The sequence below is a fragment of the Amblyomma maculatum genome, chromosome 8 (genome assembly GCF_055883805.1).
Source record: "Amblyomma maculatum isolate TAMU_Amacu chromosome 8, ASM5588380v1, whole genome shotgun sequence".
Taxonomy (NCBI): domain Eukaryota; kingdom Metazoa; phylum Arthropoda; class Arachnida; order Ixodida; family Ixodidae; genus Amblyomma; species Amblyomma maculatum.
In genome coordinates, this window is record NC_139351.1 from 41473194 (window position 1) to 41494655 (window position 21462).

At 44.6% G+C, this 21462-nt stretch overlaps 1 long non-coding RNA gene across 1 annotated transcript; it reads left to right on the forward strand.

Moving 5' to 3' along the window:
- Window positions 1-2687: 2687 nt before the first annotated feature.
- Window positions 2688-18765, forward strand: LOC146181037 (uncharacterized). The gene is made up of 4 exons (XR_014700142.1): window positions 2688-2799; window positions 5186-5306; window positions 9436-9533; window positions 18597-18765. It is a non-coding gene; the product is annotated as an uncharacterized LOC146181037 (long non-coding RNA).
- The last annotated feature ends 2697 nt before the right edge of the window (window positions 18766-21462 follow it).

Consider the following 21462-nt stretch of genomic DNA (forward strand, 5'->3'; position numbering starts at 1 on the left):
TTCGTTATTCCATGACGTTGGGGAGAAACTTTTAAACAACAACATGAATTTTAATTCTCCAAACTGCACTCACTATGGACACTGTTCGGAGAGCGTCTCCATGAACCATGCACCGCACTTCGTAAACGCTGAGTGTCTGTCTCTTGAAGGGAGCACGCGCACGAGCGTCCCTCTCTCGCGCCACCCACCAACACAACACACGCGCACACAGCCGTACCCCGCGGTGAAGAATGGGCGATTCCAGTTCATGTACGTCCATCCCCCGTTGTCAGTGGGATGGCCCAAATGTCGTGCCGTGAAGACTACAGTAGCGGAGGCGGCACCCGGAATATTCAACAAGATGCTCTAAGAGAGCATGCAAACTACGTGGCCATGTACATGCTTGCATGCTAAAAAATTAGTCGTTGAGACTGTGTAGGTACCTTCCAATATGAAAGAGGTCAAAGTTAGAGCTTTCATATAATGATTACTTCATGATTATTTGCGACAGGTACACTTTTTCATATTTCACAATTTTGGTCTTGGCTTGCAGCACATTTTCAACATTAGTAGAAAAGTGCTTGCTTCCATTCATTATGCAGAAATCTTTATATGACAACATGCACGCTGAGCAACAACTACTCGACATATCAAGCTTACTGTAAAGCAATGTCAAAAGCGAGATACTTCAACTAAATCTAATAGCATCATTTGCTTCTCTTTCAACCGTTCGTTTCTGAAACTTGGACGCAGCCATAGATGCACGACAAAGGCTGTGTGCACAACATTGATGTGTTGCCTGCCAAGCAGATGACGGTCAAACTGGCGATCAAAATCTCCCTTACATTGTGTTTTGCATATGAATGGAGACAACTCACTATAACTGCACACTATTACCACCATTAGGCATAACAAGTTTGTATGAAGAACTGGCTTGTAGTTTCATCTGTAGAAGGAAAAGTAAATGTGATAGCAGAAATGTGAAAGCCAACTCCAGTACTAAACTTCACGAGCTCATATTCACTTGTAAAGACCACAGAAAGACAATTCTCAAACGACTGAACGCACTAACAGATGGGATGGGAGAGAAGATGACAACAATTCTGCTTCTTTAGTATCTCCCTTACTATCTTAGAGCACTGTTCACTCAATCGACTCATTATAACCAACCAGCCTGACTCTCTTTTTCAGCACAAGGATAGGCTGAGCAAAACAGCTCCTACAGCCTTTTGAGTTTTGACTTGCACATCTACACCTATATACACCATTTTTAAGTTTCCTGAGACTATAGCAAAAATTTGCTGAACTGCACTACTCTGAATTGAAGCTTTCTGCTGCGTAATGACACTTGCAAATGTTGTCCGTCTCAATGTCAAATAAAAAGAAAAAAAAGAAAGGATTGAATCGGTGATCTTAGACTAATGAAGAGATACACAAATCCTAGTACTTTATGAGAGGCGATACCAACAGTATGTGTTGCATCTTGAAGCTATGCACACTATACACATATATGCTGAATCATCATATTGCAAGGAAATGTATTTTATTTGGCATATTTTTCAGTGTAACTGTAGGCTGCGTCACGCGAGAGGCATTGAGGAAAGCTGCATGTGCAACTCCACGAATATATGTTGTGCAGTTTCCACCAGCAGTGCATAATCATTATGCTGCATGGAAAGAGCAGCTTGATTGCTTTAGCTTCTTTACTGTATGCTGTAGGCCACAGACATAAGTTGAAATATTTGTATGGTCAGTTTCTTAATTGAAGTAAAGAGCGTGCAAACACCCCACACTGCCTTCACTTGAAGCTTGACCGGTAAGCTATTTTTGCATATCGCATATCTTTCCTGATTGAGAGTTCAGGCTTTCACCCCACTGTCCTTGCTTTTGCTATAAGCTACAGGCATTCAAAAATTTCGTCACCATTTAAGAGTTAAACACTGAAGTAGTGAGGCACATATCACACAAGAAATTATCGCTCTCAGGTGACCAGTTCGAGCTGACAGCCATAGATGTGGCGCCCATAAAGGAACAGCGGGCGAGCCGAATTGGGCTCGCCCACTGTTTTTTATGAGCGAGCACAATTAATTCAGCATCTTCTGTTTCCAAACAAATCACTTGATCTGTAAAACGCCGTATAGTCTTTCAATATTAACAAACAAACAATTGCCACTGTAACTGTTTATGAACAGGAGTTTTCGCAAGGAACTTGGCAATGAATTTGGGCCAAAGCTCCGATTCGCCGAACCACAGACCGCGGTCAACCTAACGTCCATGACAAGCAAAGCACGCAGTTTGTCCAGCATCGCGAGAAAAGAAGCGAAACTCACGGTGGTCTTTCGCTAGCACTGCTAATTTTTGAATGTACAAACTACAGGCGCGTATACACGACAAACATGCAGCGTTAGCGCGTAGACGCCCGACATCATGCTTGCCACTGTTCGGCGAGCAGCAAAGTCGTTAGGTCAGCGACTTCCGAAACCGAAACAAGTCGAAACCAGACGAGGCAGCCGAAGCGGATCGAAGTGCTAGCCGTAGCCATTATGAGTTGGTGGCGTCGCGCCTTTTTCTCTTATGTGTTGTTGGGGGCCTTGCTGCTGGCGGCTCTTTATTTCGAGATATACGAGGCACAGAGCGCAACAAAATAGCTCGTGCGATGTGCAGAAGCGTGGTAAGGTTGTGTGCATACCTGTACAAAACGTGTGCTCGCGTGCCCGACAGGTAGTGCGTTTCCTTTGTGCGCTCTCACTGCAAACACTACGCTGACGACGGGACTATTGGAGGGCGGCCACCACTCGGCATACATTTGACATCTCGGAGGTAAGTTAATTTCCATCTTCCCTGTACATTCTCCTAAAAACTTTGCGCAGAACTGATGATGCATGCCAACACAGCGCTAGTTCGTAAACATCAAGACGCGCATGTCATTATAACATACGGTAGTTTGCTTTTGACGAGGGAAGGGTGAATGCGTTTGCAGTGTCTAGGAAAAGAGACAGTTAGTGCCAGGGGCTGCACGCTCAGAGTAGAATATGCCGTACAAATCATCACTCGTAAGACCATTGTGGGGTGCACGATGCTGGCGCCTACTGCAATTCAGCCTTCGGCAAGAATTTAGAATGGGCCAGTTCCAAGTGCCTCGACCCGGGCCTTATGTTGCGCTGCAGTTGAAGATCCGGCGCTTGTGCAGTTGCAACTACACGGATTGAATAAGTGGTAATACCTAACTGCGTTACAACAGGGCTAGATCATTATTCTTATGTTCCATAAATATTGCGGATGACGAGATATGGAGCCGGCGAACATGCGACGGCAATATGATTCAGCAGCAACCGTACTTAAACTCCATTGTCGAGCCTTGGGTAGCAGAAGGGGAAAAAAAAAGTTTTGAGCTATTTTGAATTTTTTTGCCTGTATTGGGCTTGATATTTTCTTTTTCATACTTTGGTCGTGACTGAAGTAATCCTCAAAAACTACTAAGCGCATATAAATTACAGACACCAAACTCGGACCTTCAGTCCAGAAATGTCAGTAAGGTGTAAAGGTAATTATGCATTCAACAGTACCAATAGTATTGATTTTCTTGTTTAATTATTTACAAATGAAGCGAAAAAAAATCTTAGTGCTGAGATGCCCCATTTTCATCTTCTCTAATATGAAATGTGAATCAAAATGTGCAGTTTTTCTGTACTCAGTATACCACTGATTCATCACAGATGTGAGAATATGAAATTCATGCAAGTTTCAAAATGAAGAGTGCATGCAGAATTCCAAGCAAAGCAAGCCTTTGCTTAAAGTATCATTCAGTTGTGGTGTTTTTGTTTAAATTTATGCATGTTTTGTAGAAGCAACAGTAGATGTTAATATGGAATTAGTGTTGTGTCTGGATCTAGATTATGAATGGCTACCACATTTATGAATTGCTTGGTTGCCACATGCACTTCCAGACATTGTTTGAACAGTCACATCACATTCTGCATTTGGCTTCTTTTTACTTTTTTGCATGGAACTGTTTCCACTTTAGAGTGTGTAGCCTTTCACAATTCATAATTGATCGGATGAGCATGTTTTGGCATGATAAAAGGTTTGGAAGTTCGAGAGCATTGGCCCTTCATGATGCACAAGGGGCAGACTGCTACTGCACTGGTACCACTATCTTCCTAGATTCCTAGATATCACTCATATTTCATTACAGAATACATGTTTTCAGAAATCCATATTTCTTGTCTGACTCTGCACATTCTTCAGTTGACATAATGGGAGCTAGGGACGAACTTTTGCCTTTCTTGGTGCACTGCTCCTATTTCATTTAAAGAGCCGCCACATTTTCTGTAACCCGATTTGGGGTGCAAACACTGCATGTTCATAGGGTGGTCAGGGAGCAAACTTGGCGGCCCTGTGAAGGCCATGAACAATATGCTGATGATAGGCTGCCTTTACACTGACTGGCTTGCATTTCTCGGTGTGTTTTGTATGTGCGAGGGTTCCATAAGCTGCCACATATATTGCTTTGATTTGATGTTGAAGTGACTGGCATGATTAAAAAGTAAATGTGATGATCGAAGTCTTCAGAACATTCAGAACATGCTGGGATTGTACTCCTGGCTTAAGTTGCAGACATTGTTTGCTGGTTATACCTTTGAGAGGAAATCTAGTAGATAAAGCTATGGGCAGAGTGCTTGCTTGGTATTCCAACCTAACCACCCAAACGTCACTGTTTACTGGAAACAGATTGTTCAAGCTTCCAGCCTTCCACTTGTTTACTCGTACATTGCAGTGAAGTGCATTTACGCCTTGGCACATGGCAGGCTCAGGGGCTCGTTCATCACCACTGTACTAGGTTAGACCTCCAGTTGACTCGAAATGCCTTTTGCCATTGCCATGAAATAGTGTTTAAAAGAAGGTTCGATGACAGAAATACTGTTTGCTCTCTTAGTAGGTAAAGAAGAGTTAGCATAACATTTCTTTCGAGTTACATTACCTGGCATCTCTAGATGCGCGTTGTGCCTGCTATGGGCACTGAATTCTTGGTGTGAGATCAGAGGTTCCTGCAGAATCGCAGACTTTTATAATGCTACTTAAATTATGAGCAGATCGAGGTGATAGATGACAAGACTTTACTAATAGTCAATTCGAATCACAGGGTTTAGTGACTTACAGAACATTATTTTCTGCTCTTTTTGGAGTAACTGTATTCCAAATGCAGATCCGGAACACAGGTCCCATCTTCCCAATGCAGATGGGGAGCGATTGCTGAGCCAAGATCGGTCCCTGGAGCAGTGGATTGCTCTTCCGAAATCAACAGAACCGGCTAGAAGTTTGCTTGAGTATTTGTTCAGCTGCACCTTCTATTTCCAGTAGCATGCTCTGCTGTGCTGGCTGTGCCCTCTGTGCTCCATAATAGATGATTATTACTTGCCACTGCTATGAATGCAAATTGCTGTCATGAACTAGTGCTTACTCTTGAGGACAGCAAGTCTAAGAGTAGCAGTATTATGCAATAATCTTTTTTAAAGACCTCAGCTCGGAGTGTGACTAGAAGATTTTGTGCGGAAATCATCTTTATGTGCTATTCATGATCTTAAAGCCATTCCTGAACTCTGAAACAGTGAAAATGGTGAACTGCGACTTCCTTTTATTTGAGAATAGTGCCAAAGAAATTTTACCCTGCTTGCCCGCACTCGGCTATACGAAAGAATGGCATAAACTGTTGATGTCAATGCCATCCCAAGAAGCAGCGGGAGAAATGCAGACCTATTACAGGTTTAAAAACAGCTGGCACGTGTAGACGAAGCACGGGCTAGCACACAGAATAACAGGCAATTCTTCTGTCAGTTCATGGGCACCACCTACTTGCGCTGGCATGAGTTCCGAACGCAATGGGGACACAATCTGTACTGGATGCAGGTGCTCTTTTGCGTAGCAGGCAGACCACTTCACTTCTGGGATTGTAATTCACTGTATGTGCAGAGGAAAAGCAGGTGAACGTGTCTCTGCTATCATATGTCGCATTGTCTGCTGTCATCCTTTTTACTTTCAATATGTGCTAATGACAGGAAATCTCATAGCACAAGTAGAGTGAAGACACTGATCTGCGCCATTATGGAAATGCCGAGATGTTAGCATGGGCAAACATCTTTTTGCATCACCGCGAAGCTTGTTAAGGCTCAGTTCAATGTACGAGCAAGCTAATACAATGCGGGCATATGTCAGAGAGCTCTTTAGCTATGGGCCTACGCAACTGCTGCCATACCTTTAATGACAACTCTTGACTAAAAAGGCAACATTTTACAAAGAGCAAAGTAAATGATAATGACTTTTCTTTTTTTTTTCATTTAACAAAGCTGGTGGCCACAGTGAAGAACTCATGCCACGATTGTTAATATGCCTCTACTGCCCCATTTGTAAAGCAAGCATATTGAAATTCTCGAATGAGCATGGTTACAGTCGTGAGCAGCTCTGTTAGATGTATGTCCATAAGGGTGGCATATTGTTTCATTGTTCAAAAGAATTCTAAACAATAGGTGGTTTGGAACTTAAAGGAGAAAGAACAGAGAAGCTGGCTGTAGAGGCAGAAATACTGCAAATGGTGGGTGGTGGACAGGTGCCAAGCTGTCAGTATCTGCACTTTGCAAGAAGCCTCATGCTACTCATTAGCCGCAGCTTGGCCATACCCAGCTTATATAAGCTTGGCTTGTAGAAAACATGCCTGCAAATGTAACCCTCTTCAAGGCTGCCTGCACCCTACTGTGGTGGTTTCAGAGTTTAGGGCATTTGACTAGTGAGCTGGGTGACGCGGGCTCGGTCTGAGCCGGGGTGGTTACATTTCGGTGGTAGCAAAACGCTAAGTCCTCATGTGCTGTACAGTGTCAGTGCACATTGAAGAAGTGCAGATAGTCAAAATTATCCAGAGCTACCTACTATTGCTGACCCTCATTGTCTAAGTTTCTTTGGCATGTTGAACCCTATCATCAAATCAAGGCTGCCTACTGTTAGCGTTAGTAGATGACCTTCGTAATGCCACAAAGTCTGCTCCTCACCACTCTCCGAAATTTTGTTGTTTGCAACTCAACTCAGGTTACTTACAGTTTGATGACCCCTTTTTCTGAAACACTAGCAGTTGACGAACTCACTCCCATGCAGTGAACTCTGAGAAAAGTGCTGATTTAGTCATAAACATTTTTTTTTTCATGAGAATTTGGTCAGTCATATGACCATTGAAAAGTCATCTGTTGATATGTTCATGTAACAAGCTAGGTAGCTTTATAGATGGCTTGGATATGATATCAGAAGTGCTATGATGGTGAGCTATGCTTAGTGTCTGCAATACCTTCATGATGAATGTGGTGAATGCAGATGACATTTTGCTCCACTTTTATTTCACCAGTGGGTGCCTGGTGAGTTGTCAGTGCAAGCTATTGAGTTTCACTTTCTTCATGCAGTTTACAGAGCTGTGGAATCTTGATAATAGCAGAAGTATTATATTTATGGTTCACTAACTACTGTTTTTTTTAAATATAAAATAAGTAAATGCGCATTCAGCAACCCTGGAGTGCAGCGTGCTATTCACCTGGACACCATAGATATTTTAATCATGCCATACCCCTTTGTTACTTTCAGTTTTCAGTTCTACAAGTCTTGATCACGGTAGCTCATCACTATACTCGGGGATAACTGTGGCTATGCAGCTGAAGTTAGGCAGAAAGGAAGAGGCAACATACCTCTTTCCCCTTGCCATGTAGAGTGGGTTACTTCAGCCCTAGTGACCTTGCATTAACTCTCCAACTTCCTCCCTTCACTTCAGCCCAGTACACTCCTAGCCCAAATAGTGAGCAAACCACTCTTCACGGCAATAAACTTTTCTCCTTTTCTTTTGTACCTAGACTCGGCTGCATAGCCCCAAAACATTGTCTCCATGTACAGCAAGATTCAATGCCACATTTCTTCTCAGTGTCAGAGCACCCTCTGCTTGCTCTGTACCGCCCTTGCAGCAGCCCAGTGTTTTGTTTACCACAGAAAATCATGTCTGTGCAAGCTGTGTTGGCATGGAGAGCTGCATATCTGAGCCAACTTTCATGCTTTATGATGAGGCTCTCATTGATTGGCTTTAAGTTCCATGAAACGTGGTCATGTGTGTTGATTAGTGTCACATGAAGTAAAATTTCACTGACTAAAATACAATCATAAGGATGTAATTTGGGTGAGTTGGTAAGGTGTCATCTTGAAAGTAGCAGCACGAAAAAACAAGGACGTGAAAAGAAGCAAGCAGATGCTAACTCGCAACTAATGTTTATTGATGCAAATAAAAAATATATAATGCCAAGCAACACTGCAAACCGCTCAGTCACCAATAAGCAGACAGCAAAACATCAGCAAAACAGACAGCAAAACATGAATCACTAAAACTTCCGAACGGTTCCATTTGAGTAGATATAGGTAGAGGTCAACTTGGCTGTGCATTGTAAGAATGCACTGGTCGCTTTCAGTTTCTTTCTGCTGTGCACATTCTGGCTGTCATCCATTGCAAATCAGCTGAGAAATCATTGAAGCTAGACATATTTTACAACTAGGTAATGAATGTGTTAGTGACCCATCCATCATGTTACCATGCAGTGAGTTGGGTTATCTAGATAGGGAACTGTTCTTAAATTTTAGTGATTCATGACTTGCTTTTTGCTTATCAGTGATTGAGTGGTTTGCGTTGTTGCTCGTCTTCTCTATATATTTCATATGTGCTTCAATAACCATTAGTTGTAAGCTAGTGCCCGTATTGTCTCCTTTCATACCCTTGTTTTTTCTTGCTGCTTCTTTCAAGATAAAATACAATCTTTGCTACTTCGGTCATAAAATGAATTTTAATGAAGTTCCACATCTCTTAGAAAAGTAGTATTGTAGTTGCAGGCATGTATTAGGCCCTGCAGTACCAATTAAGGTGCTCGCTCGATGTAAAGCATAAAGAAAGGGAGGGCTTGTCTGATCTCGAACTTAGTGGGAACTGGTGGATTATGGATAGGCTGTTAAAATGCACTTGCAGTTAAGGTCAAGTAAATGCTTTTTTATTTGTAACTAGGGGCACTGTGATGCCTGACGCTCTTTTGCCAGGCTGGCGACGAGATGGAGTGAAAGGAGTTATTTTATTTCACTGTTGGTATGTCTCGGGTGATGTCAACATTGTTTCTTCTCTGGCATTGTAGGCAATCGCCCTTCAACTAATTGAATCCCAAAGTGAAATTTTGAATTAAAAAATAATAATTTAAGATTATTTAGCAGGCAGAGGCAAATTTCATGCAGTGACCTGCACCAGCATGTCGTGCATCATTTCAAGAAAAAAAAAAGAGTATTGTGGTGTTCCTACTCTGTGCCTTTATTTCTTGCTCACAAAGCCTCTGCATGTACGTGTTGCACCATATTACGTTTTCACTAATTTCTTGGGTCATGGTACTTTTTACCTTGCAGCAAGTTCCATGTGGCTTCGTAAGCAATGGCTCCTTCAAGCTCTATACCCTTTGCCGGAATTGTGCTGTGCTGTGGTGGGCAAGAAGCAGGACATTGATGTAAGTACTGAAGACATCTTTCAGTATGTGTAGTTTTTTATTTGCCTAACCCACTACTGCATTTGTGACCCCTCATGTTTATTTTGACATTTAGGTTTCTTCAGTGTTTTCTTTGCTTGCTGCCGTTGCTTATTGGCTATGACATTTGGCTGTTGAGTTTGAGAATGCGGAGTGGAATGGTGCCTGTGGCCTGTTGATATAGGCAAAATGCAAATTTGCCTGCCCACATTTGGTGCCACTGCATAGCTTGAAGAACATTTGTGGAAGAGGGCTCTGGAAATTAACCCAGAGCCCTCCTTCTTGATGTCTGTCATAGCTCATGTTCAGCTTTAGAGTAATAAAAGGACTATTAGGACAAGCTGAAGCTGTCTTTTATTATAAATTACTGCATTCTATCCACTAAAGTGCTACTTACTGAAAATGCGAGCTTACTTTAAGATAGGAAAAGCCAGAAGTTTTGAAACAGATGTCATTACCAGCTGATTTCATAAGTTCTACATGATGCATCCATACTTTATTGGGCACAGGCCCCAGAGGCTGGGCTGGTAAGCCATTCCCTTCAATATGATGATCATGGAGTGTGGTTTACACAGGCCTTTGATATCATTGAGTACGCTTGGTTTTCAGGAACTATTTCAAGGAGCTTTGGAACTCCTGAAATTATTTGCTGCTTAAAATTCTCAAAAAAATTACATGGTTTTTCTCTAAACGCAAGCCTACATGAAAACTAAAAGTGCACTTCAGAGGGAACAATCGAAGAGAGCATGAGCCTATATAATATAAACCCAAAGCGACAGCCTGGCATGCGTCTAGACCATGGTTACAGGTGGCTCTCTTTTTCGCAGTTGCCACCTCTCTTGTCCCTATTTAATTTTTCTTTTTTTCAGCATGTTTGACTTTGTTTTCCTAAATTTCACACATTTATGCAAAACTACTGTGAATAAATTTTTCTCAAATTGGAACTCCTTGAAGACCTTTCTGGAGGGTTATTTTTCTGGTCTTCCTGTCTTCAACTAGACCCGTTGATGGCTGCTTTCTTATAAATCAGATTTGACAAATTTCCTCTCTAAAAGGCCCCCCTGCACTTTTTTTGGTAGCTAAACTCAGTGCGAATATAATTTGTATGTAAAATGAAAAGAGAAAACAGGGGAGTGTTATTGATAATACTATGCCATATGTAATCATAGACCATGAATGAAGTATGGGGTTTTTCTGGCAGAAGATTTCTGCAATGCTTCTCTGCTCAGCGCAAACCCCTTCACTGTGGCGGCCAAACCTGTTTTGGGGGCAGAAATAGGTGGCTGCCAGGAAACATTTCTTGTGACAATGATCACATCCATTACCTGCTCCACTCAGTAACAAAATTCATACCCCCCCCCCCCACTTCCGCCCTTCTGGTTTTCAATAGTGAAGGCATGCTTCTCGTCAGATTCGTGCATAACATGAGGTTTGATACAGAAATATTCAGCATTGCACCCAACTTCTGCCCCAAAGGGAATTGGGAGGATATTTTTGCATGTCTTCAGTGCACAATCATGTGATACATCAGTGACATAGCCTATGTGTTACGTACACATATCTTGTGGAGTTTGTATTCTTTTTTTCCTTGAGAGAGAAGCGCTGCTCAGTCAAAAAGCATGATGCAAGGGAATTTAGAGTGAGCGCCGATTCTGTGCATTTGCTATCTTTTGCTTAGCTTTCATTCTTTTTCTTCCGGTGGTTTAGTGGCGTTGGTGGTATTCGAGCAATGCAAGGACACGGAGTCAAGAGTGTTCTTCTTCACAGTGCGCTGCAGGGATTGTGCATTTGTTTTCCTCATTGTAATGAAAACATGCAAGGCTAGTGCATGAGTTACTTGCACACACGCACGCCACACACATGCTGTTTTGCAGTGGCAGAAAAGAAATAACTGTCAAGACTGAGAGCATCTTCTAAGGGCACATAAACGTTGGTGTTTGAAGTTAAGTTGTAAATTCATAAAAGATGTGGCTTAGCTTATGAACCAACAATTTTCCGGCACTATCGTTTCACACAACGGGTTTAACTTAAGGTACAAGGGTGGCCGATCGAGCCCTGTGCTCTAACGTGCTGCGCACAGAAGCAATCAAATCTTGAGCGCTCCCTATACTGCTGCTCAGGTCAAAACAACCCAAACCTCATTGAAACAAAAAGTGACGTGGCTATGTCACTCCTGCATGTCCTGCATGGGTTTTTTTTTCATTCTACTGGGAGAGAGTGAGAAAAGGGTTGCCTGGTCTGTGCGGGAAGGACGCAAGGGTGCTGGGATGTTGGTCCTTTAAAATGAGTGGCGGGTGGGAAGGGGGAGTGGAGGTAATGGGAGGGGAGTCTAGCTGTCCTGCGAGCTAAACGCACAGCAGTATGCATGCTTTCTTTTTTTTTATTTAGCAGTGCGGAAAAAATGAATGAATCGAGGGGGGGGGGGGGGGGGGCAGGCTGGCCAACGCAGGCAGCACGGTTTCAAGTGAGTGATGGCTTGGAGCTGCCTCGGCAAAGCACAGAGCAGTGTGCATGCTTGCTTTTTTTTTGTAGCACCGAAGGTTTGACGGCTTCTGTGTCCGCACATGGGCTGGTTTTGTACCTTGAGTTAAGCCCCCCATGTGATACAAGCCTGAGTCGCTTTGGGGCGTTAAACCCCATAAAGCAAACCTTATGTGAAACATCTTGTATAATTCTATTGCTTAATCCAAACGTCAAAGTTTACGTGCCCTTTAGAAGATGCTCTGTCTTGACAGAATTACTTTTTTTTTGCGCCACTACAAAACTGCATGTGTATGGGCACGTATGGGCATGCGTGTGTGCAAATAACTCTCACTCTGGTACTCAATATATATGCAGCCCCGCACACGGCAAGTACTCTTGCACATTTTTTTTAGACTGCAGAAAGAAAACGCACCATCCCGGTGACATGCTGTGAAAAAACAGACTCACGACTCCAGAATCCCTCATCGCATTGCATACCAGCCGTTCCACCAAACTATCGGAAGAAACAGAACGAAAACAAAAAATTGCAAACGCACAGAATCGGTGCGCACTACACTCCCGCGCATCGCGTCTTTTGACTAAGCAGCATGCCTCTGTAAAAAAAAAATCTAGGAGATATGTGTATGTGACATATAGGCTACATCACCCATGTATCACGTGACTGTGCACCCAAGATGTGCAAAAATATTCTCCCAGAAGGATTTTGCTATATAATATAGGTGACGCATTGAGTTTTCCAAAGGGTCTAAGTAGGTCATTGTGCTCCTACTTTCTCCCTGGCCAATTCAAGGGGTGAGAGGCACCTAAGAGCACAATTACCTACTGTAATCTATATGATCTCGAATGGGCCAGGTGCAGCAGACAGCTTGTGAGATTGAGTATAGTGACAGGAAATCTTGACTTCATAAGAATACATTGACTTCAACTCCACGTAGCCCTGAATGCCTGCTTTTCATTTATTGGCAGTTATGTGACCTTGAGGGCTCATAGACTGGCACTCAACTTGTAAACACTTGACATCTTATCATTTGTTCTCTCTGTGGGCTTTGTTCTGCGGGTTTACAAGCTTTTTACTAAAGTGGATACAGTGAGTATGCACAGATCTGTTCTCTGAAGCATTGGCTGAGTGACAGCCCAGGTCAAACCTGGTTAACTTAGAACTTCTAGCACATTATTTTTTCTGGGTATGGCTTTGGTATTCCTCCTGACATCCCAGCTTCTGACACCAAGTAGGCATAATCATGGTCTATCACTAACTCCAGTGCTGTAGTTGATCATCACATACTTCTGTGGTGCTGCACATTTTAAGTTGTCGCTGTATATGAGCAGTGTTTCAGAACCTACTTAGTGCAGAGCTACGGTACAAATTTGAGGACTAATAGTAAGTTTGCTCTGCTTGGTGGCTTCCACAGACAAGGACACACTTGTGGGGAAGGCATGTTGCATACATACCTGCAGCCAACCCTTCCGACTTTTTAGAAGACTTCAGACGTTTGACCAAACTTTCTGATTGCACGATCACTGCCCTAAATCTTCCGATAAGGGGCTTCTGCCTGCAAAGAATGGCTTTTGCGGAACCAGCACCGAGGAATCAGCAGCCGCATTATAATTTCAAGCATCTCCATCAGAGGCCACACTAGCACCATCAGCATCATTGGCTAAGCAGGAAATCAATCAAAACAGACTTTAGCCTAGCAAGAGTAGGTGTCGCTGGCTGCGAAAACAGTTGGTGTACTGCGCTTCTTGTAGGCAGTGATGCACAGCTAATGCAGCCACAGTAGATATAGATGCTGTGCTGGCTTTGCTTTCGATCTCAGCTAAGGGCAGCCACTCAGTGTACTTGAGGTTAAAGGCTTTGCCCAAATGTCATGTTATCTGATCCTTCTTATTGAGCTCAGCCGCATGCCTTATGTTACTAAGCTGCTCTATGCTCAGCAATGGCGTGATTGCTCTTTTTTTTTTCGGAACCAACGCAGCCAAAGACGGTCATGGATGAAATTACGTGTAAATGGGCTAGTTATGGTTTTGCATTAAAAAATTTAAACAGCGCTCCGATGGTACTGAGAGAAAACTGGTGGTGGGCATGCAGATCAGATTTGCGCTGGCTATAGAGACGTAGTGAGAACATTTGGTGGCGGCCTGCAGATATCTCGACGGACGCACACCTTTAGACATGCATTGCATGCTTGCTGCTGCATGTTTTTATGCTTAGGATGTTTAGATTAGGACGCATCAGACACTGCCTGAAAGTAGCAGCCGCCTCCCCCTTTTGTACACAAATGCTGCCTCCTCCCCCCCCCCATTTTTGCAGTCTTCCCTTTTTTGGTCTTAGCAAGTACGTGTTGAAAATCAGTATGCAGAAGACTAAGGTAATGTACAACAGCCTCGGGAAGGAACAGCAGTTTACATTAGGTAGCGAAATACTGGAAGTAGTAGGCGAATATGTCTACTTAGGACAGGTAGTAACCGCAGATCCGGACCACGAAAAGGAAATAATAAGAAGAATAAGATTGGGATGGAGCGCATTTGACAAGCACTCTCAGATTATGACTAGCAGCTTACCGGTATCGCTCAAGAGGAAAGTAGACAACAGTTGCATCTTGCCTGTACTCACCTATGGGGCTGAAATGTGGAGGCTAACCAAGAGAGTTCTACTTAAGTTGAGGACAACCCAGAGGGCTATGGAACGAAAAATGGTAGGGGTAACATTAAGAGATAGAAAGCGTGCAGAGTGGGTCAGAGAAATAACTCAAGTTACAGACATTCTAGTAGATATTAAGAAGAAATGGACATGGGCAGGACATGTAGTGCGAAGAGAGGATAACTGATGGTCGCTGAGGGCAACAAACTGGATTCCAAGGGAAGGAAAGCGTAGCAGGGGGCGGCAGAAAGTTAGGTGGGCGGATTAGATTAAGAAGTTCGCAGGGGTCAAGTGGACGCAGCTAGCACAGAACCGGGTTAAGTGGAGAAATATGGGAGAGGCCTTCGCCCTGCAGTGGATATAATCAGGCTGATGATGATGATGAAGAAGTACGTGTAAAAGAAGCTGGGGCCACTAGTAGCGCGATTGAGCCTTGTGAACAATGTCAACATCTGTGCTACAGGCATCAATGGTTTGCTTGTCACATCAGGGTACTATGTACTCTACAGACACACGGTGCTGTCAAAGCGGTTGGTTCACTTGTTCTGTGGAGACATATTCACGGTAGGCAGAAGGCATGGCTTTTCAAGTGCAGTGACCATTGTGGCTCCAAGCTTTGTTTGGAAACTGAAATCAGCGAGTTGAATTTGTTGGTTTGGGTGTATATGTAGCGAAGAAGCACGCATATTTTCTTCCCTCTCCCCTGAGCCCTGCAAGCTTAAAGATCAAGTGTAGCAGCAACTTCAAATCAAATCTTAATAAACAAATTTGGTCACTAAATTTCACAGCATTTCTCAATGCATATGTCATGTTCTACATGAAGAATATCACAGCAGCAGCGACATTTTGCCTAACATTAAGTGTTTTCAGCTGTTTTTCACAGCTGCCTTTTCATGCAGCCTGGGAAACGTTCTGTTAGCCTGTGAATATCGAGCTTGCTTCTGAATGTTCAGAGGACTTGACATTAGGACATGAGTGTTTTGCGTGTGGAATAGTTAATTCAAATTTTACCCTTGTGGCCAAATTCAAAAACATGTCTCCACTCGACGCTACCTCAGCTCCATAAAGTGCAGAAAACAGTCTTTTCTCTACTTAAGGTTCAGTTCAGATTCTTGAATGCTTTTCAGCATTTCTTCCGACTTACCCTTCAGAAATATTTCTCCACTCCAGACAGCACAAGTGGCATACGGGGCAAGACTAATGGCGAATTCGAGCGGGAGAGCAGGCGCCCTCGAGAGCGCTTCGAAAGTGCTCTCAGACAAGTGGGTGCCCTCCAGTGGTAGAGCAGGAGTAGAATCACTGGCTTCCAATGGTAGAGGAGGAGGTCTTTTCCTTTGCTGAGAGCACCTGAATGCACTCCCGGCTGCTCCCTCATCTAAAGCGAGTGTAGAGGAAGTCACATGACATAAAGCGGTGTATCCGCACCATCTTTTTCTTTTCTCAAGTCGGTGACGCTCTAAATGGTGGCTGCAAAGCATTGCTCAGGTTTGAGAGTCACTGCTGGCATCGAAAGGGCCAAAGGAGGCAGATCGCCGCGCTGTGAGAACAAAGGCATGCAAAGCAGTTCTACATGGAGTGTTTGCTTCTCCTCGGGTTGCAACTGCTGCTACTGCGGGTAGGCAGAGAATGCTGGGGAGGGAAGTGCGGTCACAATGGTCGTGGCGTACTGCTCTCGACACGCAGAGAGCGTTCCCGTGGGAGGAAAATTACACCCTCGCTCGGCGTGCTCCTGTACTTCTCTGTACTGCTGCTCTCGTCCCCCCAACCGAATGGGCCATAAGGCCAAAATTTGGCCCGGAAAGTGCATGCCACTACGTGTAACATGCTCATTTTCTAATGCCAAGTCCTTGTGAACAGCATCCACAAGCTGCCTCAAGAGTCACAGGCTAGTAGGCTGTGGCGGCCGCTTTTCGATGGAGACTAAAAGCAAGGCGCCCATGTGCGGTGCGACATCAGTGCACGTTAAAGAACTCCAGGTGGTTGAAATTTCTGCAGTCCTCCACTACAGCATTTCTCATAGCCTGAGTCGCTTTTGGACGTTAAAAAAAAGTCACAGCCTAGTAAAATATGTTTTGCAGACTGCATGAACAAGTCAGCTGTGAAAAATGGCTGAAAACAATTCACATCTATCAACATTCACTGCCAGTGACATATGGCTGATGTAGAACAGGATTTAGGCATTGAGAACTGCTCGAACTGCTGTGAACTCTAGTGATCTAGTTGCATATTTGCCCTCTGAGTGCTCAGCGGCGAGCGTTGAGCACATGTGAGGGTTAAAGAAGCATGTTATAGCGCAGGCACCCAAGCCAACAAATTTGTCTTTCCAGAAGCAAATGCCGCTTCTGTTTCCAAGCAAGCTAGGAGCTTTAATTTTAAGCGCACTTGAAAAACCATGCCTTCCACCAACTGCAAATATCTCTCCACAGCTAAAAAGACAGAATTGACCCCCCCCCCCCCCCTTCAGCACTGCATTTAGACATACAAGTATATTTGAGGCAATCAGAAAGCCATTGATGTGTGCAGCACAGGTGTTCCATGGCACAACTGCGCCTCCGGTACCTCGCTGTCTTCCTATTTACAATATGACATTCCCCACGATTGCACCACTGTTCAGAGTGGTTCACAGAAACCACTGCACATGTTTCATTTGCTGTTAGCCATCAAATGCTTTCTGCAACTTGGCACTCGGCGTGCTCTGAAATGTTGCTAAGGTATCTGGTGATGACTTGAAATGTGTTTACACCACAGTAGGATAATGCGATGATCAACTACAGCATTGAAATCTGCAACTGACGATAGTTATCCATGCTCAACGTCAGCCGCAGAAACTTAGGAGGCTTTTCTTGGTCGTACTTGAAACGATGTTTCAGTATTTTCGCGTCAGATTCAGGTTCTCGGAGCCAATGCTTCAGAGAGTGGGTCTGTGAATCCTTATTGTATCCACTTTCATGAAAGGCTTGGTATGCAGTAGAACGAAGTCTGCACAGTGTGTGAAAGCTGCGATGCCCCATGTTTGCAAGTGGAAGTCTAGGTGTCCCCATAGTAGTGTCATTGCCACTTATAGATGCTCTGTTTTCTCATGCACTCGAGGAGCAATTCAAGTGGAGCTTCATTTCAAAAAAAAAAAAAGGGGCCTCGAGGACCGCTTGGAGTAAAGGATCCTTATGCACTGTTTCCACTGCCTCGGGTGGTTAGGGTATTTCTCGACCTTATTGGAAGGAAGGCTGAGGGGCCGTCATGAATCCTAACCAAGCTTTTAGTAAACTTGGGGAGAGTTGTGCCACTTCTACATGGCATTCTCGATCACCATTGAAAGATTCCATCATCTCACTAAGCTCTTGTACCCCGCTATTGCCATTGATAATTCGCTGCTGGGCTCAAGTAATACTCGTGCACTTTTGAAGATGTGTTATCAACTGTTTTTGTACAAGTTGCAATGATGATATACTTTCCGTACTGTTCTGTGTGCAATTTTGTTTTTCTTCTATGACCATATATGTAGAATTGCATAATCTTTCATTTCAGGTTTGGTTTTATTCCTACCTCTGTGTGCTAAGCCATATCTAGAATGCACACTTCTATTTCTCAAAGTCCAGTCTCCAGTTCTGGACTGCTCTGTTCACTCTAGTTATTGTAGCTTTCCATGAAGCAGTGCTCAGATGTCTTTGATTGATAGGATATGGTTCAAAGACCCTTGAAATATCTGTTCGACTAAGGTATTAGATTTTGTGATGGACTGATGCTGAACGCCTGTATTCTTGTGTCAGTTCGTCATATTTCTGTAGTTCAGAATCAAATTTTTTGAATTGTTATCAATTAAAAATAGAGCACCTAATTACCCCTTTCTCAGAATGTTTTGTAAAGACAGCTGAATTTTCGGATTTTGGAATATAGTCCTGCTTTTTTTTTGCATTTTGCAGATGTCGCACAGCGAAAACCTGTATCCAAGCTCAAATCCAACAGGCCAAGAGCAGCTGAAGAAGGAAACCTGCATCCAAGCTCGAACCTGGTGGACCGAAAGCAGATGTTTTGTGACCACACTGTATCAGCCAATAAAGCCAATCCAGGTGACCACATGTATCTTTTGGAAGCTTGCATTCTTTGCACTTGAGGCTCATCTCATGGAGAGCATCATTTCTGCAAAACATTTTGTGTCATAACTGTAGCAGAAACTGATTGAGGCCTTGCACAAGGCCTAAAGCTGGCATATTAGTATTATGCACAACACAAACATGAGGTGTGATGTAGGAGCCTTGCAACCATGCAGAGTATCACCATAGCATGGTAGCATTCCCATGCCGAATGTCTCATCGTTTGAGATCAGACTAATGTCTTGCACCTTCAGACTGCACTCATTCCTTGCACTAAAGGCCCTAATATAGTCCGACGTTTTCGACGCAACTGGCTAAGTCTGCGACGTCAGCCACGGCACGTCGGCCATGACGGGCGCGTCAAAAAAACTGCCGCTTCTACAGGATGGCGCGGCTGGCGTGCCCGATGCCGCGGCGCGCATGCGCACAAGACGCCCTCGAGGGCTGATACATTTTTGGGGTGCATTTTCGAGCAGACGATAGGGCACCTACAGGGACCTGGCTGCAGCCTATCAAGGCACTAATTACTATTGTGATGAAGGCAATGACGCGATGTGTTTACTGCGAATGTTCAAATGGCACAAAGCATTTACAGGCAGCCGTGGAGACGTCCAGCCCAGCAACGGCCTGAGCCCGCGTCGACGACGGCTACAGACGGAACAATGATTGTGTACGTGCGTGTTTTACTGAAAACTAATCAAAATTTAAGTGTATGTACGATTACAGAGGAGTTAGAGATTACACAGAAATGAGGATCACATTCTCGGCTGGCTGCAGCTCCTGTAGAATTCCATAAATTTCGCGAATTCCCTGGTTGTTGAGCCGCTGACGTTCCGTGAGGCCAAATCGAGTACGGCCTTCGATTCCGGCGTGTACCGGTCACAACTCTATGCGAAGCCGCTTCCGCAGTTTTTGGTATTCTTCCAATGAATGTACTGCAGATAAGTGAAACAACACCATCGTTACACCTTCTAGAGCAATGCATTAAAGCGAGCATGGTACACACACCGCAGCGAAGAACTCACAGCTGTGCCCAGCCGCACTACTGACAGTTTGCATCCCAGGCATTTTTATTTCCTTTGAACGTCTGTGTATAGTCAATCCGCTTGGTATCATTAACGCAGGGCTGCCCTCGAATTCCTTCTAGCAGCTTTTCCGCAACAGTGTCTGAAATGCGCGCGTGGTTATAGCGCAGTCTCTGTCTACATGCAAGCCGCCATCTTCACTGCGCGTGAGGAATGCTGGGATGGATGGCCGACGCGGCTGAGGCGGTCGGCGAGAAATAGGCGAGATTCTGTTTGCGCGTCAGCGACGTTGGGCCGCGTCGGCTCGCGCTCGCTACGTCCATCACGCCGTGACGTTGGACTATAGACCTCGGTTTTTCGCCGACGTAACGTCGCGGAGGGCGACGTGCGCGCGCGCGTTACGTCGGACTATATTGGGGCCTTAAGTGAGTGCCCACATCCATGCACTCTGAATGTTGATAGCTATGGACAAATTTTGCCACACACACACGGGTACAAAAATCTTCACAGTGTGCACGCCTTCGCGCCGTGAACACGTTGCACGTTCTCCCACCGTGCACACATCGCACATCCTCGCTCGCACATTCTCGCTCGCACATTCTCGCTCGCACATTCTCGCTCGCACATCCTCGAATCGCACATTCTCGAATCGCACATCCTCGCACGCACAAACTCGCGCTGTGCGGGTCGATAACCACGCACAGATAATCACGCAGAGCCTCGCACAATATTTTCAGTAGGGTAGTGCTGGTCATTACCAGGAGCTCCAATTTTTCTGGCGAACAGCATAGACCTACGTCCTCTGCGTGTTTGCTGATTATATCTATTGCCTCTTGGAGCCTGGATGTGATGTACGAGTCGTTCCCTTCGCACATCCAGACGGTCACATCGACCGCGTAGATGCTTAGTTTTAAGTCATCGAGATGGCCAAGCTTATGGGGGAGCTTCCTTATTACGATGTTAAAAAGGAAAGGTGAGAGCACAGCCCCCTGCGGAGTGCCTCTGGATGGCGACCATCAGCTTTTAGGGCTTATGTTCGGAGGAGTTCCCGCAGGAAGAAGGAAAAGAAAATGCAAGGGCCTGCTACTAGCTCTCTAGCTGAGCCACCTCCGCTGCCTCGTGGAGACAGAAAAGAAAATAGAGATGAATTAAAAGGAAGAGGGAGAGAAAGACGCGCGCCGCAACAACAGCCGTCGTCCACCACCGAAACGGTGGCGGGTGCAATGACGGCCTACAACAGATAAAAATTCTGTGGCAGGCCAGCCCCGCCGCAAGCGGCGGCGACGCACCTGTCCCAGCCCCATATGGGGGGCACTCTACAGCACAGCTGTATCGACCAGATGTCATAGAGGAGGGGACCACCGCGTAACTGGCGCTTTCGCCTCGTCGCACTTCAGAAGGGGACCACCGCATAACTGGCGCTTTCGCTTCGTCGCACTTCAGTCGTCAAAATTGCCTCCTAGATTTTTGTTCTTTATCATTTCCCTTCAGGTATGACTTATATTGACCGTTACATTCGAATAATTTACAACTTTAACTTGTCCCATCCCTGTTTTTAGGTGGCCGGTGCTACAACCACTTGGTTTTAAAGTACCTAGCAAAACATTCTACCACTTCTGTGTTTTACTCGTCAAAACTCTTCACGCAACGGCTACGAGGGCTTCCCACGG